Source organism: Hyaena hyaena, unplaced genomic scaffold (assembly GCF_003009895.1).
Source record: "Hyaena hyaena isolate Hyena2069 unplaced genomic scaffold, ASM300989v1 scaffold_974, whole genome shotgun sequence".
Taxonomy (NCBI): Eukaryota; Metazoa; Chordata; class Mammalia; order Carnivora; family Hyaenidae; genus Hyaena; species Hyaena hyaena.
Genome location: NW_024081605.1, coordinates 82,829 through 99,278, shown reverse-complemented (window position 1 = coordinate 99,278; position 16,450 = coordinate 82,829). Strand labels below are relative to the sequence as shown.

The 16,450-nt window shown below is 36.9% G+C and overlaps 1 protein-coding gene across 1 annotated transcript in view; it reads right to left on the bottom strand.

Moving 5' to 3' along the window:
- LRRC4C (leucine rich repeat containing 4C) overlaps positions 1-16,450 on the bottom strand; it is a 165,110-nt gene that overhangs the window by 113,653 nt on the left and 35,007 nt on the right. The window contains exon 2 of the mRNA XM_039221265.1: positions 544-622. The gene's annotated coding sequence lies outside the window, so the exon portion shown is untranslated. The remainder of the gene's footprint in view (positions 1-543; positions 623-16,450) is intronic.

Genomic DNA, 16,450 nt, shown 5'->3' with positions numbered 1-16,450 from the left:
CAATGGAGTTTTCAATGAACACAAACCGACTTGGGCGTTTCTATCCTATAATAGCAGGACTTCCTGAGCAACCTTAGTCATTCATGTGACCTGAAATTTCCAGCAATGGGTAAAACAACATAAGGCAATAGCAATAAACAAACATTTACTATAGTTTAATTAAGAAGTTGCTTGTAGTGTTAGGATATAATATAGTTAATTACCAACCATATTCAAAACCAGGTGCATTTTCAAAATCTTTAGTCCAAATCTATGCCATATACAGAGATAAGTATCTGTACATAATGTGAAATTATTATCCAGACTTTAGCCTTCCTCCAAAGGCTTGAACACTGTCATTTAGGCATATATTTATCATCATTTTTATAAGAGCTTCTTGATTATCACAAAATGTAAATCACACTGGAAGTTAGAAATCTAAAATTAAACATAAGTAGAATGTTACAATAAGAAGGAATTTTAGAGGGATCACATCAAATAGACATATCCTTCATTTCCAATGTATAGATTCACTAAGATGCCCAAAGAGGCCACACAACTTACCCCAAGGTCCACTGTTGTCTGTTACTGACTAGCTGAGTAACTCTGGGCAAGTCCCCACTCTTTCAGCCTGTTTCCTGATCTGCAAAATGAGGTGATTGCACTAGATGATGTAAGATTCCATACAGCCTGAAAATTACATTATTCTACAAGGCCACGTCCTAGAATACCCACCCTCCAAAAGCAACATACGAGAATATGACAAGATATTTAAGTGGCACTGGGGGCCACTGATGTTCCCATTTGTTGGTATTGTATCTCAGCTTGAGACTTTAGAACCACATGGGTTGCAGGTGCCCACCGCCAATGGGCAAAGTAGGAGAGAACAGGTTTGGGCATATCCTTTGCCGGAAAAGTCTTGCAACTGAAAATCAGTCCAGAATGATATTCTATCTTCTCCTCCACCTTCTGAGGATCTAGTGACTTCATCTGTCTGGGCTCTGCCTCAGAGATTTCTCCTCAAGGTTCACTGGAGCCCTGGGAGTCCAGCCCTTGACCTAACCCCAGACAAAGATGTATTTCCTCCTAGAAGACTCCTCGCCTGGACGAGTCATTCACAATCAACTTTAAAAGAGACTCTAGGCTCCAGGGAGCTGTCCATTTTGGCATCTTTTAATCAACTGTCTGGCTTTGGTCTGTAGTGAAACCTTTTTGTTTTATTACAATTTTATTCTGGTAAAAACAGAGTTGGTACTCTTAATTAAAAAAAAAAAAGTGGATTAAGCCTTTGAATGGAGATGCTGCATGATTATTGGTCATGTGTTAACTACATGTACTTACTTCCCTTCCCTCATTCTTATGTAGGGTTTTATCTTTGAAATGACTTCTATTTTTTTTTAAGTGAGTTTCCAACTTTCACTTTATCTGCTTTTCAAATTGCTATTTTCTATGGAGCAATCACGAAGCCAGGCAATGACTTAGGTTTTTAAAAGGGTATTTAAATATAATGACTCCACTAGGCAGAACCCAGGCATTATGTATGCAAAAAATGGGAACTGCCAATATCCCTACCAATTAAGTCAATCATTAAACCTGAGTTTAATTTATTTGGCTCATTTTAATGATATATACAAGTGAACCTGAAACCCCGTGTCCTATTAGTAGTCGCATATTTAAAAGAAAGCCGGTATCTATATCTAAATCATTCTATACAAAATGTGGCCAACCAGAAAAATAAGAATTCTATAAACTATGTCTAATCCAATAAATAACAATTGTGTCATTATTAGTATCATTATCATTTATTATTTACAGATTGCTTATTACGTGGTGTACACTCCTGTAAACACATGACATGATTACACAGTTTTAACTTCAAAGAAACATTCAATATTAACCCTGAAAAAAACATGTAGAGATGTGACAGAGTCAAACAATTGCCGCCAATTAGGGTTAGCTTATAAAAGGATGATCATAAACTGTTAATTGGCTATACTGGGCAAAACCAAGATTGGAAGGTAGAGGGAAACCAAGCGTGGATCAACTCCCATCTATCCAAACTGAGCAGCAGATACACCTGACTATAGGGAGTGTGTTTATACCTAAAGGTACTCAGCAGCAGGGTTCTGTGACCAGGCTCTCAGAGGTGGTCTAGAAAGGGATTCTGGCAATAGATGGAAGTAGTGGACTAAGGGTTTGCCAGTCCTAGAATTCTGGGTAAAAGTACATTGGGAGTATAAGAACACTGAGAGTATAGATGTATAAATACATGAAAAAATCAAAACATAGATGATCAATCTTAGAGAATGATACTTTGTACCTATCTCTCCTGTAGCACTCATTCTACCTTGTGTGAAATCTATGTGTAACCTTTCGTTTTCATTCCCAGCAAACTCTACGGTCACTGAATCTCCACTTACCACATACCAACCACTAAGTGCTGGAAAAGTACTCATTTCCCTCTCCTTTAATAATGGAACCTATCATACAGATTTGTCACAAAGAATACATTAGATTGTACATGGAAAGGATTTAACCTAGTGTCTAGTTTAAATAGAGCTCTTAGTTATTGTTACTACCATTATTTACTACCATTATTCTTGTAATTATTACTAAGCCACATATTAGGCCCATAATCTTGATTTTATAGTCTAATAGGTATCAATCAATGCCCATTTTTACATTCCAATAGATAAATTAAAGCAACAAGATTTTACCTGCCAAAGGGCCAACCTAAATTTACAGGGAGAGGGAAACAAACCCAAACCGCCCAAGAGCTCATCAAAGAAGCAACTCAATAAAATGTTTTCAGCATGTTTCTCTCTTAAATAGCAAGAGAATATGGACGGAGGAAAAGACCAAAAAAATGAAATATTTTATTTCAATCTGTTAAAATTATTACTGTTTACTGCTTGTTGTATGCATGACAAATAAATATGCATTTCTCTTTTTACAGTGAAAAAACTGTTATAGGCCTTTGCAATTTATTAATGTTGTCTTCAATTTTCCTATGAACTTAATATCAAATTCATTTGAATGTGGCTTCTGGAATAGCAGCACGATGGACTTTTAAATTGCATGTGTTCAAACTGGTTTAAAAGGCAAATTTCCATACTGTAATTTGCACTAATATTGTTCAAGCATTTTTAGCAATGGGGCTCTTCTTTTTAAAACATACCTTATGCCTCCCATAAACTAAGGCCTTCAAATACACATCATTGGCTACGAAAATACTTGATTCTTCATGGAAGTCCTGAAGTACCTTCCTAGAGCCTCCAAAGTAGTTAGAAAACTAGCCTTCAAATACAAACACCTTATATTATTGATGAAAAACAGTCCTCAAAAGGGAAGCATTTGATCATGTTTTACAACTAATTGGTGGCAAAACTTAGAATCCACAACTCATTCCTTCATTCATCTCATGTTTATTGAGAGCTTTCCATGTGTCCATTCTGTGGTAAGTTTCTTATATATATTATGCTTATTACTTTTAAAATTCATTCAATTTCCATTTGGCAATTATTCATTTAATATCTACTATGCACAGGAACTATGTTTGGTATAGGGTGCTAAGATAAGTGTAACTAAAAGTCATTATCTGTCACAAGTGCTTAAAAACTAGCTGGTGATGTACTGAGTACAGAGAGTAATTGGTAGCATGTAGTTAATACCATAAGAAAGCAAGATAATTTGATTAATTAATTTAGTATTCTCCTAGCCATATATAAAAAATACCCTATATCTATTAACCAACCATCAAATCTGTATGTATCATGTAGCATGTACAAAGAGCCAGGAAAAATTAGAAAAATACAAGACAAGCTAGAAATCTTTAATCTAAGAAGCTGAGATGCACAAATAAAACATTTGTTTTACAACATCAGGACACTGGTTAAGTGTTGAGTGTAATGTACCAATTTATGAATTAGAGATATTCTTTAAAAGAAGAAACTCAGTGTGGACTGACTTTAAGAATCTGAGTGGTTTCCAAAGAAGAAGTAGAATTTGACCTTAAAGAATTTGTTATTAATATGCATATTGTACTAGAAACATTGGTATATTTCACTGCACCTGGATTTCTTAACAAACAATGCTCATTGGAATGACTACATTAACAGACTTTTCTCCAATTAACAGTTTATGAACAACTAGCACAAAATTACATTATATTATCGATAGGCCCCTGAAGAGTCATTTAGCAGTTGAATAGTCCGTTCTTCGTTTGCTTTGTTTGTGACAATCCTGATTTTTTACCTGTTAACTCAGGAAGCATTTCAGAATTGACCAGGTCTTCATCAATCTTGGCATATCCTGACACCATCTAAGTCTAAGAAGACTCAATGCTGTCTCTTCCACCTTTCTTTGACTTAATTCTCACCCACATCGAAGTGCCTTCTCCCTCCTCTGAGCAATGTAATGGTCTGTACCTTTCACTTAAAAAATCTTTTAGTTTTTTTAACCTAATATTTACATGTCACTACATTATTTATAAATAAATACCTTTTTTTCTCATCTATACCAGAAGCTTAAGATAATAAAAGGCATAGCGTATATGTAAATATAATGTTCTGCTAAAGAGGCCCTTAATAGTCACTGTTGTAATTTGATAGCAAAGGAGAGGTCCCGGTGTGTTACAGATATACTCATCAATGAGTAAGTGCTGACAACCTGTAACTTGTTATTTTTGATGCTTTATTCATTTAATCCTCACTGGGGGAGAGAGAGAGAGAGAGAGAGGAAGGAAGGAAGGAAGGAAGGAAGGAAGGAAGGAAGGAAGGAAGGAAGGAAGGAAGGAAGGAAGGAAGGAAGAAAGAAAGAAAAGAAAAGAAAAGAAAGAAAGAAAAGAGAACACAAAGCACAACATATAACAGTAGTAGGATACTCATATTCAACTACCAAATATGCCAATAATTAACTGTGCCATTCTGCATTAGGGTGTCAATCTCTTATTCAGTCTTCTATTTCTCCATATGTTGCCCAATGGGCTTAGCTAAAATATTGCTGAAGATGCGTTCTTTCTGATCTTCAAATATTACAAGAGTGAACCAGGAACACACCAAATGAGAAAATCATTTTGTTCGGATTGTGTAATGGAAATATGGGGGCTGGAGGGAGGCAGAACATTCTTTAGTGTAGTTGCTCCAAAATTTTTAGTTTTTGTATCGAATCTGCCAGTAAGAAATCGACTATGCGGTGCAATAGCACAAACCTTCTGTTTCTCTCTCCCCCTCTTTTTTTCTCTCCTTCTCTCAAAAATGAAAACAGAGTTTTACCAATCAGACCTTGCAATGTGGGACGTGGTAGCTTTTCTGTTCTATCCTATCCCACCCCCATCACATCCTGTCCTATGCAACCTCATTTCGTTCCATTCCAGCCCATTTAATCTATTGCATTAAATAAACCTGCAGATTTGTTGAATAATCAAGTTGATTTTGTTACTTTCTCTGGCTACATTAGTTCAGTCACATGATGGATTTATTCAAAGGATAATTTTCCTCATTTGTAGAATATGGATAATAATATGTCTTTAGAGGGTTGTTTTTAGTATTAAATAGAATACTACTGCTAGTACTGAGCTTGGCATTGAGTGCTCAATACAGATATATTATTTTTATACATGTTATTATTTTACCTACTTTGATGATTGTATTATTGTCACTATTCTACTTAAGGGTATTTGGAGATGGTTAATTTATGTTATATTCTCATATACATGACATGGATTGTGAAATTAGGAAATTCTTCACTTTTTAATCAATTAGTAAGGAAAAAAAATAGAATTGGTCTAGAGGTACCTGGTGGCTCAGTCAGTAAAGCTTCTGACTTTTGATTTCAGCTCAGGTCATGATCTCACTGTTCACGAGTTTGAGCCCCACAATGGGCCTTGCACGGGATTCTCTCTTTCTCCCTCTCTCTCTGCCCCTCTCCTGCTTGTGCATGCACATTCTCTCTCTTTTAAAATGAATAAATGAGCATTTAAAAAAAGGAATTGAGCCATACATTTACAGACATCAGATACTCAATACTACTTTGGTTTTGGTTAACTCTGGAGACTTTTGATTTAGTGCTTAATCTCCATGATGATTAAGAAATGTGGAAAATGGTAACATAGCATTTCATTTAAATGTTTATATGAGGTGACATATATGACAGATTCATTCTTCTAATTTAACCGAGATGAAAGTCATCTCATCAGCTATTACTGGGACAAATATGAACTGAAGCATGTGGTCTCCCTCACTCCTAATATCTGTACAAGAGGAAAGATATTAACTAAAAGAAACAAATATGTTTTCTGATGTTCTAATAATTCTGGTCTGAATCCTCAAAATACTGCTTACATAAGAAGATATAAGAAGAAGTCTCATATTTTTATTTCTATCTTTTTAAAATTTTTAAAATATTTATTCATTTATTTGGAGAGACAGAGACAGAGTGTGAGCAGGGAAATGGCAGAGAAACAAGAGGCAGAGAATCTCAAACAGTGGCCTCCAATGTGGGGCTTGAACTCACAAACCATGAGACCATGACCTGAGAAATCAAGAGTTGGATGCTTGAGCCACCAGGCTCCCCAATTTCTGTCTTTTTGGATTATTGAAGATCGTTATTTAAAGATAAAATTAATTATTCAATGAAATTTCAAACTAAAATATAAACATTCAAAATAAAAGGTACATATGTGATATAGCATTTCTATTTCCTAAAACATAAATACTTATAGGAGGCAGAAAATAACTTGAGGGGCACCTAGGTGGCTCCATCAGTTAAACATCCAACTCTTGATTTTAACTCAGGTCATGATCATGATTCATGGGATTGAGTCCTGCATAAGGCTCCATAATGACAGTGTGAAACTTGCTTGGGATTTTCTGCCTCTCTCCCTCTCTCTCTGCCCCTTCACCATTCTCTCTCTCTCTCTCAAAATAAATAATAAACTTAAAAAACAAAAATAATTTGTTTACTATTTCTGTCATTACTTATCAGGAAACCGAGCCTGTTCACACACAAAAGCAAAGAATAACACCAACTGCTCAGCAGCCGATGAAGTGGAAGATTTCCCCAGGTAGAGTTTATGGTTGTCTTCTAATCATTCACGAGACTGAATTTTTTTTCTGACCCAAATTCATCTTGCTTGCTTTCAACCTTACCTCCACTGATCCTATAACTCCTTCCTCTTCTCTCTTTCTCTCTTTTTTAATACTAATTTAAATATGGACCTTTAAAAAATCACCATGTGTGCCGTTGGCATCAACATTTCAGAAGACATCTTCAGTGCACCCACTGAGTACACCACACTTGTTTCATTTTGTTAACTGAATGTTTCTCAAATAACTTCATTATCTGCCCTCAGCACTTAGTATTTTGCAATGTCTTCTCTGCCAACTAGAAGGGCGAGACTCTTGTTTATAGTATCTCCCAAAACAGAGGACTAGTCTTTAACAAAATCCCTTTGTTTTCAGACCACAACGGGGGAAGTGAAAAGAACTAATACTGAGTGTCTACTACATATCAAGCTATAAATGCATGGTATTTAGTCTTCAAAACAGTCCTATGATTTAGGAAACATTACACCCATTTAATAAAGATGATGGAAGCAAAAAAAAGATTCTATCTCTTATCATAAGACACAAGATGGGCCAGTTCTTGAGGTGATATTCCGGAGTTCATACTTAGCTACAGCACAGTACCATTTGTACTAAGAAAAGACTGACTTATATACTGGCCTTTTTTTTTCTTCTGTCAGAGAGCTCTTTTAAGGCCTTAATACTCTGAGTTGTCCAGATATAGGGGCCATGTTAACTCCTAAAGAGTTCTAAGCTGTATAAAATCCCTTCCCTGAGCAGTTTTAGAAAGTTTCAGAAGAGAGGAAGAATTAGCAGTCAACCTGTGGAGCCTGAGTATCCTGTGGAAAAGCTAAAGCTAGGGGGCCTGAAAAGCTTCCTCCCACTAATGGAAAGTGATTCTAGGTCTTTTCTCTCAGGAAGTTTTATATAGGAAGCTTAAATTCACACACACACACACACACACACACACACACATACTCACACACACACACACACCAACAACAATAAACACCCTCTCACACAAGAGTTCTGTTTGTAGCCTGATATGTTTATAACCATGAGTTGAAGTCAGCCTCAGTGGTAACTGTGTAGAGTAAAAGCTTTATGTCAGGATTAGTTTCCTATGCTTCGCTCCTCTTTGTACCCCTACCCAGAATGCTCTCTGCTTTTCTGTCCTTCCCTAAACAAACCATTCTTCATTCTTCTGAGCCAAGTCTCTATGTCATCTCCTCCACAAAGCTTTCTTCATCACCTTCCCACCCCCAACTATCTTTCCTTTGAGTTTCCCCCAACATTTTATTCATGTCCCCAAAATAGAGCCCATGACAGTGCATTACATATTTCTCATTCTACATACCAGGTTTTTCAACCTCAGCACTAAATACTTTTGGGGCAACATAACTATTTTTTTAATAGGGATGCCCTGTGAATTGTAGGTTTTTACCAGTATTCCAGGTCTCTACCCACTGGTTGCCAGGAGCATCTCCCCTGTGATTGTGACAACCAAATATGTCTTTAGATAGTGTCAAATTTCCTCCTAGGGAAGGGCAGTTAACAACTTTGCTTTAGATCATGAGGACCACATGAGCAGTGGCTGTGCTTTTTTTCATCCTATACACAGGGGAGTATCAGGCCCATGGCAAACGGTTAATTAAAATCTGTTGGTTTGAGTGAAATTACTCTCATTTTCCAATCACTATATACTGCATTATAAAATGCACTAAATTCACACTGTTCAAAAGTGAAACAGACATGACTGCTAAATTAAACTCTGGATTCAAGGAAGCTGAGATCAAAAGTCATTGGATGTCAGAGTAGAAAAAATACTTCTCAGTGCACCTGAGTGGCTTAGTTGGTTAAGCGTCTGACTCTCGGTTTTGGCTTAGGTCATGATCTTGTAGTTCATGGGTTCAGGCCTTGCATCAGACTCTGTGCTGACAGCTCAGAGCCTGGAGCCTGCTTTGGATTTTGTGTCTCCCTCTCTCTCTCTGCCCCTCTCCCGCTCATGCTCTCTCTGAAAAATACACATTAATGAAAAAAATTAAAATAAAGAATGCTTTTCTCTCTATATGTAAGAAATCAAAAAAGTATATATGTATTACATATAATTACATATATGAAACATATTATATAAATGTGTGTATACACCCATACACATAACTTTTCATGGAAAACTACATTCAGAAAACCAGATAAATGTAATCTGATATCTCTAAATACATCATACCTAACATGCTTTGTTCACTAAAATATGCAGTGAAATGCTAGGCTATTTTTTTCCCCCTGAAAGACCCATTCATAATAAAAGTGATGCTTATTTTGAAATTTCAAAATTGGAGGGACTTGATTAAATAAAGAAGTGCAGACAGTATGATATTGCCTTTCTTCCTGATAAGATATTCATCTCTTGCCAATTTAGTGTAGAACAATTTAAAGTCATCTGACTTCATTTATTTCTGTGGACTAGTTAACCATTTATTTGGCCTGAACTGCAGAACCACTGTGATCTTAGTATCAATTTGTGATGGAAGATTTTTTATCACCTCAGAAGACAGCAGGCCCAGCATATCTTCATTTATTTCCTGAACTGAGGTTTTAATTAAAGTTCTTCAAGGTTGGTTAAGCAACTGACTTCAGCTCAGGTCATGATCTTGTGGTTCATGGGTTCAAGCCCTGGGTTGGCCTCTGTGCTGACAACTCAGAGCCTGGAGCCTGCTTGGATTCTGTGTCTCCCTTTCTCTCTGCCCCTCTCCTGATCATGCTCTCTTTCTCTCTCAAAAATAAATAAATATTTTTAAAAATTCTAAAAGTGAGATAGATTTGTCTTTTCTCATAGTATCACACCTACGAGTCTGTTCCTCTCACCGGTATACTGTATCATATCTACCAGAGTCTGTTCCTCTCACTGGTAAGCAGCAGCAGGTGCATCTGGTAAGTTGATAATTTTTGCAAGAAAGAATTGCAAAAACAAGATCAGCCTCTCCTGAGCAGTCAGAAAAGTGGTCACTCAGCACGAATGTGCATGATCTCTGAGAAATCGGGCAACACTAGAATTTCAGTTTCCATGTTTTATTGGTTGCCTCTTTTTGGTTTTAGATACACAAATTGCACTTTTCATTAAAATACTATGAGATGGTGATTATTCTTGCTCTTATGAAGAGGAAGTGATTAAATACCAAGACAATAAAAAAATTACGTGATGTCATTTAACTACTTGGGAAGTGGAGCAAAATTCACCCCATGACTCTCTTCTCAGGTACAAACAGCAAGCAGCTCATAGTACACAGTGGTTCCTTTTGCATCCACTCCTCCATGAATATCAGCCACCTTCACTCAACCTTACAACCGGGGATGTTTCTACACTCTTCACTCCCTCACCCCTGGCCTGTGCTCAGCACCACAGGCATGGAGAAAGGAGAGTAAAAGTCACCAAAACCCAAAGGAACATGCATTTGTGGAACAGTTTGATTCTGAGGTTGAGAGGCCTGTATACCTGAGATAAGAAACAAAGAAATGTCACTTTTACCCCCTCATTTTACACCAATGGGTTTCCTTTTCTCTGGTTTCAGTTTAAAGAACCTGGGCTCCAATAAGTTACTTTACTTTAAAAGATCTTACGTCATTCCTCACATGGATTTTGCTCTTTAGAATCCACTGATGAATGTCCTTTTCTGGTATTCTTGCTGCAGTATTTTGTGCTGTGACAGAACAGACAACATGCTGATTTGGGACCCTATTTTGTAGATGTATCTTGGAAGGCCCCTTTTTCAAGTTTAATCTTAGAAGGTTTGTTTTTCATTTGATCACTTTTTCTGACCAGCTACCTGAATGTAGCTTCACTGAGCTTCGGTGAATCACTGATACTTTATTGTCAACTTATTATCTTCTGTATCTCTACCTGTCTATATCTATCTATCTATCTATCTATCTATCTATCTATCTATCTATCATCCATTCATCCCTCCATCCTGTCTATATCACAGAATCAGAAGACAAATGAAATATTACAGGTGAAAGCATTGTGTAACCCACAATACATTATTCACATCTAGCAACAAGCAACTTCATGCACACACACACTCATACAGTACCCCAAGGAACAGATGGTTTTCAAGACAAATGGATCTTACCACACACTTTAGAATTCCAAGTCAGTGCAGAAAGAGTCCATTTTATTCTGATAGGGGTGTGAAAAGGTCAAGTATTGATTTAGCCTTCCAAGAGGAGACAAATAATAAAAAGCCCTCTCTGAAAATATTTACTACATTTTGCTTTCATTCAGGGTTTCTGTGCAGAGCAGAGATGGTTTGAAGCCCACGATGCAAAGATAAAATGGCCCAGCTTATAAACGTGGGCTTGGGATCAATTTTACTTGTCCCTATGACCTTTAATACACAAATGGAAAATTCCTATATTGTTGCAGTAGAGAATATATGAGAAATGAAAATAAAGCAATCAAAAGCTTTATGTAATTCATATATTAAAATTATACAGCATGTTTTATGTTTACTCATAAATAACATTTTGTCAAAGCACTTTCATATAGACATATCACTGCACCAAACATCAATACTTTCTTTTTGGCAAATAGAAGATTTAGACTCATTTTCCCAGGATTTAAGTGTCTCTTTGCTACTAAATGAAGTGTCTGCACAAATAACTTTAATGATGCCTGGGTGAAATTTTAGGAATGTCTGTGACTGTATAGAAAATAATTTTGTATCAGAAGAAATTTCTCTTCATCTTCAAATGTATAAAATGTTCCTTGGCATTTATACAGATAGTAGCAATTCCTAAATATTTTTATTGTGGTTGCAAAAGCATTTTTGTTTAATTCCAACATTATCATTCATCAATTCTCAATATATACTTTTATGTTCATATAGCTAAGGCTACTTCTGGACTAGTAAATTCAAGAGGAGTTGTAAAAGATTTTACTGTCTGGAATATGTTTGACTTTACAATGGTATTACTGGAAACCAGAGGCATTCCAGAACACTACCAAAAACAATCTCCTATTGTTTGTTTGCTTATTTCCATGGTGTTTTTGACTAACTACAGAGCAGAAAGGCAGGTTGTAGGTATGCACAGCTGATGTAGAATCATGTAAATCATTTGCTTCCTAGATATTTCTAGCTGAGGGACATAAGACATGTTACTCAATCTCTGTAAGTCTCAGTTGTTTTACGTATAAAATGAGAATGACAGCAACTATCCCTAAAAGTACTCACAATGATCAAATGAAATTACCAAAGTATATGAATTCCTGTCACTCTGTTCTTAATTCTCTTCAAAGGACTAGGGAGAACATAGTTTATTCTTGTAAGGGAGGTGAGAGAAATAAACCGACTTATGGATTATTAAACCTAACCATGAAGATGCACTGTAGCCCAGGGACTACCCATTACCTTGGGTTCAAATTCAACTGAGGGACCTTAAATGAATCATTTAACCCCAACTGAGGGACCTTGTGTGAGTCATTTAACCCTTCTCCATCTCACATTTGTCAGCTTCAGAATGAGAAGACATTGAGATGTTTAACTATGTTGTTTTAAGAATTAAATGAGTTAATACCTATATAGTGCTTAACATGTAATAGTATTATTTTGAGGTGCCCTTTCCAGTATAATGATGTTACTCCCACTATGTAACTTCCTACAGTAATAAACAGTGTCCCTTCCCCCTAGTGTTAATCCTGAAAGTAGATTACCACACTCAGAAATGAATCCAATCTCACTTTATCTAATCTCTAAAGTAGATAGAGAAAACAGCTATCTGGCAAGCAAGTTTAATTTCAGGCACCAATCTTTTCTGATCTTCCCTGTCTCCTTGCAGGTGACAATTGGGTCATGGTTGTTTTACCAAATATGAGTGCCAATGCTGCCAGTCAGGCAAAGCCACACACTGCTAAACAAAGCCCTCAAATAAAACCACAAACTGCCAAGAACAAATCTTCATCTTTTTATCCTAATTCTTACTGAAGGGATGATAGGACTGATAACATACAATGATGTTAGTTGTTTACACTTTAGTTAAAATAAGGGTGGGGAAGTTGACTTTGAAAGATGCTAGAGAACACAAGGACACTGAAGGTCTGAATGAAGTAGAGTAAAACCATAAATTGGGAGTAAGCAGAATGGAAAGGCTGGACAGGCAAGTTTTAGCAACCTGCCACTCACTTCTATACTTCTCTGAAGATGAGCTTGACAATCCATCTTGTCCAGGCCAATAAAGGAAACCACAGATCAATGTTTTATAATCGTATTGGTATTGCGATACACCACTTTTAGACTTTCATATATTTTCCATTTTTTTTTTTAAATTAATGTTTATTTTTGAAAGAGAGAGAGAGAGAACATGAGTGTGGGAGGGGTAGAGAGAGGGAAACACAGAATCTAAAGCAGGTTCCGGGTTTTTAGCTGTCAGCACAGAGCCTGATGGGGCTTGAACTCACAAACAGGGAGATCATGACCTGAGAAGAAGTCAGACACCTAACTGACTGAGTCACCCAGGTGCCCCTATATTTTCCTTTTTTAAAAGCACAATACATATAAAAGTGTGTGTGTGTGTGTGTGTGTGTGTGCGCGTGTGCATGTGAATGCATATTTTAACTAACTAACTATTCAACAATACTCACTGAATGCCTACCAAATGCCTTCTTCTTGGGGCTGAGGCTGCACCAGTGAATAAAACAAAAACCTTTCCTCTTGGAGCTTACATTCTAGAGGAAAAGTTGGACAACTGAAACAATGAGTACACTCTATCACATCTAACATGATGATATGTATGAACAAAACTAAGCACGGAGGAAGGGTAGGAAGCTTGAAGACAGGGTTGTACTTTTACATCAGTGGTCACACAATGATCTCCCTGATAAAGGTGACATTTGAGCAGTCTGTTTTGCCATAAAGGTTCCTGCTCTAGAACATTTCAGGTGGTAAGACAGCAAATGCACAAACCTTGAGTAAGGAGCAGGCCTGATATATCTGAGAAACACTGGAAATTTCCAGAAACTTCCATGCTAATTTCAGTTCTTGCTTTGAAGTGTTAACAAAGCAAGGGGGACAGATGTTCAGTTCTCTTATGTATCTTTCCCCATAATCTGGAAACAGGAAAATGACTCAAACATTATTAACAATCTCTGGGACAGCTATTTTTTTTTAACATGCAAAGTAATTTGTTCAGCCCTCTAAGGCTAACCCACAGGGTGTTGTGGCAAAGGAGCAAAAAAAACTCAATGCATCTGCTTGGGCTGTGTGACTTTGTGCAGGCTAGCTGGTCTCTCTGAATCTCAATCTCCTCACTCATACAGTAGGAAGAGGGCGATGGGTCCCATGCTAGTCACTGAGTTGTTCTAGTCTTGAGTTGGAAGGCATTTGATGAAGAATCACTTGCTACACAAATGGGAAATATTTTGGTAAAATCTCATTTATGCCAAGGCCATTTGTCCATTTCACCTATGTGAAAGACAACTCAATCTTAGAGGGAAGTCAAAATGTTTGTAGAAAGCCAATTACGTATTACATCATTGATACATCAAACATATATATTTTACTTCTAGAAAAGCTCAAAAGCTCTCACTCAGAGTCCATTTATTCATTCCAGGCCTAAATCTAATATTCTTGAATGCATCAGTTTCTAGTACTACCACTGGTAGACTTCAGCTTTGGGATGCATTAGTGTTTTAGTTATGTTGGATTGGCTAGGATCCACTCACACAATCGGGATAGCCAAGTCTGAGAACTAACAATAGAAAACTGTTAGTAAAGCTATCTGGGTATCTACGGATCAGGGTAAATTTGTAATTAGGGTAGAAAACAATTTGATTCATGGAGGGGTGTGTGTGTGTGTGTGTGTGTGTGTGTGAAGGTTTCAGCTTTTGAATAACATAAGTGTGAGATCAAAGCTAGGATCATCAATAATAACTAGAGTCATTCTGAACAAATTTACTTAGTGTCTAAGCCTCCATGTTCTAGTCTTGAAACTGGAAGTAATGATAAACATCCTACAGGGTTGTGAGGAGTGTTGGAAAGGAATTATGTAGAGAACATCATAGTAGAGTGCATGGCATGGTTCCTTTACTTCCTTCACTGCTCTACACACATGATCCAAATGGAAGACCCTGGCCTCTGCAAATCTCAACATGCTCAGCACAAAGCTACGCCTGGAATAAAGTAGACACTCTTAAGCATTTACATGAATGCATGCACAAATGAATCAATGAATGAATAAGCAAATAAAGAAATTTATAAATCAACCCATTAATTATACTACCAAAGTTCCTAAATCCTTACAAATCAGGAAAGAAGATACAATGCCCCTTCATCATATATTCTCTGACTACACATGAAATGGTATAGTATTCATGACTGTAGATGGAAAATCTTTCTTATCTTTACAGTTAGGATCTTAATTCAGTAGGCACAAAGCTATCAGGCTAAGAAGTGTGCTCTGAGGTGCTCTGGCAGAAGGCAGGAAGTCGTTTTCTTTAGACCAGTGCTTTAGCTTCAGCCACAGTTATTCATTCTCTTTTACAAGGAGGAATTCATTTATGTCTTTGGGAGACAGATGTATCAAGCCATCGGGTGTTTCTGCCAATCACCTCTTGCCAAAGCCCTGATGTTTTATTTCATTAGTACAGGCACTTTCCATTAATTTGGATACTGTTTAAGAGTGTTAGTTCCAAAGGACATTGTTTTTTGGCTCTTCTTTTTTGAAGGACTATTTAATACAGCACTGCAATGAATTGGCTCCTTGCCAAGAAAAAAAACAGTGGCCACCCAATTCTAATCAGTTTCTGACAATATGATCTGAATGTTTGGCTTAATGATATGTTTATTGTGCTCTACCTAGAAATGACAGAGATACATCAGAAAAATGCTACCGGGTGCATAGTAAAGACTAAATAAAACACACCACACAGTGTCTTCCTTCCTTCCTTTCTTCCATCCTGCTTTCTTTCCTTCCTTCCTTCATTTCTTTCTTAAAAATAAGAACATAAGAGTATTCTACTATATGCCAAGTATAACAGATACTGGTGGTGCCAAAACACATGTATTCATATCCCCATTTTTTCCAGTTTCCTAAGTAAAATCCAATTTTCTTCAAGTATCCCTCCCTCCATGCAGCTCTCAAGGCAACCTCAAAGAGTGGGTCCTGACTCATCCAAGACAGTTATGGTGTCTTAGATTATGGGTGTTTCATTTCCTTTGCTAGTGACTGGTTTGGGCAAACAATAAAGGTAGGCCTAGTGGAGATTTCTGAAAGTTTTCTTTACTCTTAAAAGACTCAAGGAAGACATTAGTTCTTCTGTCCTGGGCTCACTCATGTCAGGATGTGATGCAGATCACTGCTGTAATCTCTTGTGACCACAGAGGGAGTTTGACTAAAGACAAAAGTGACAAGCA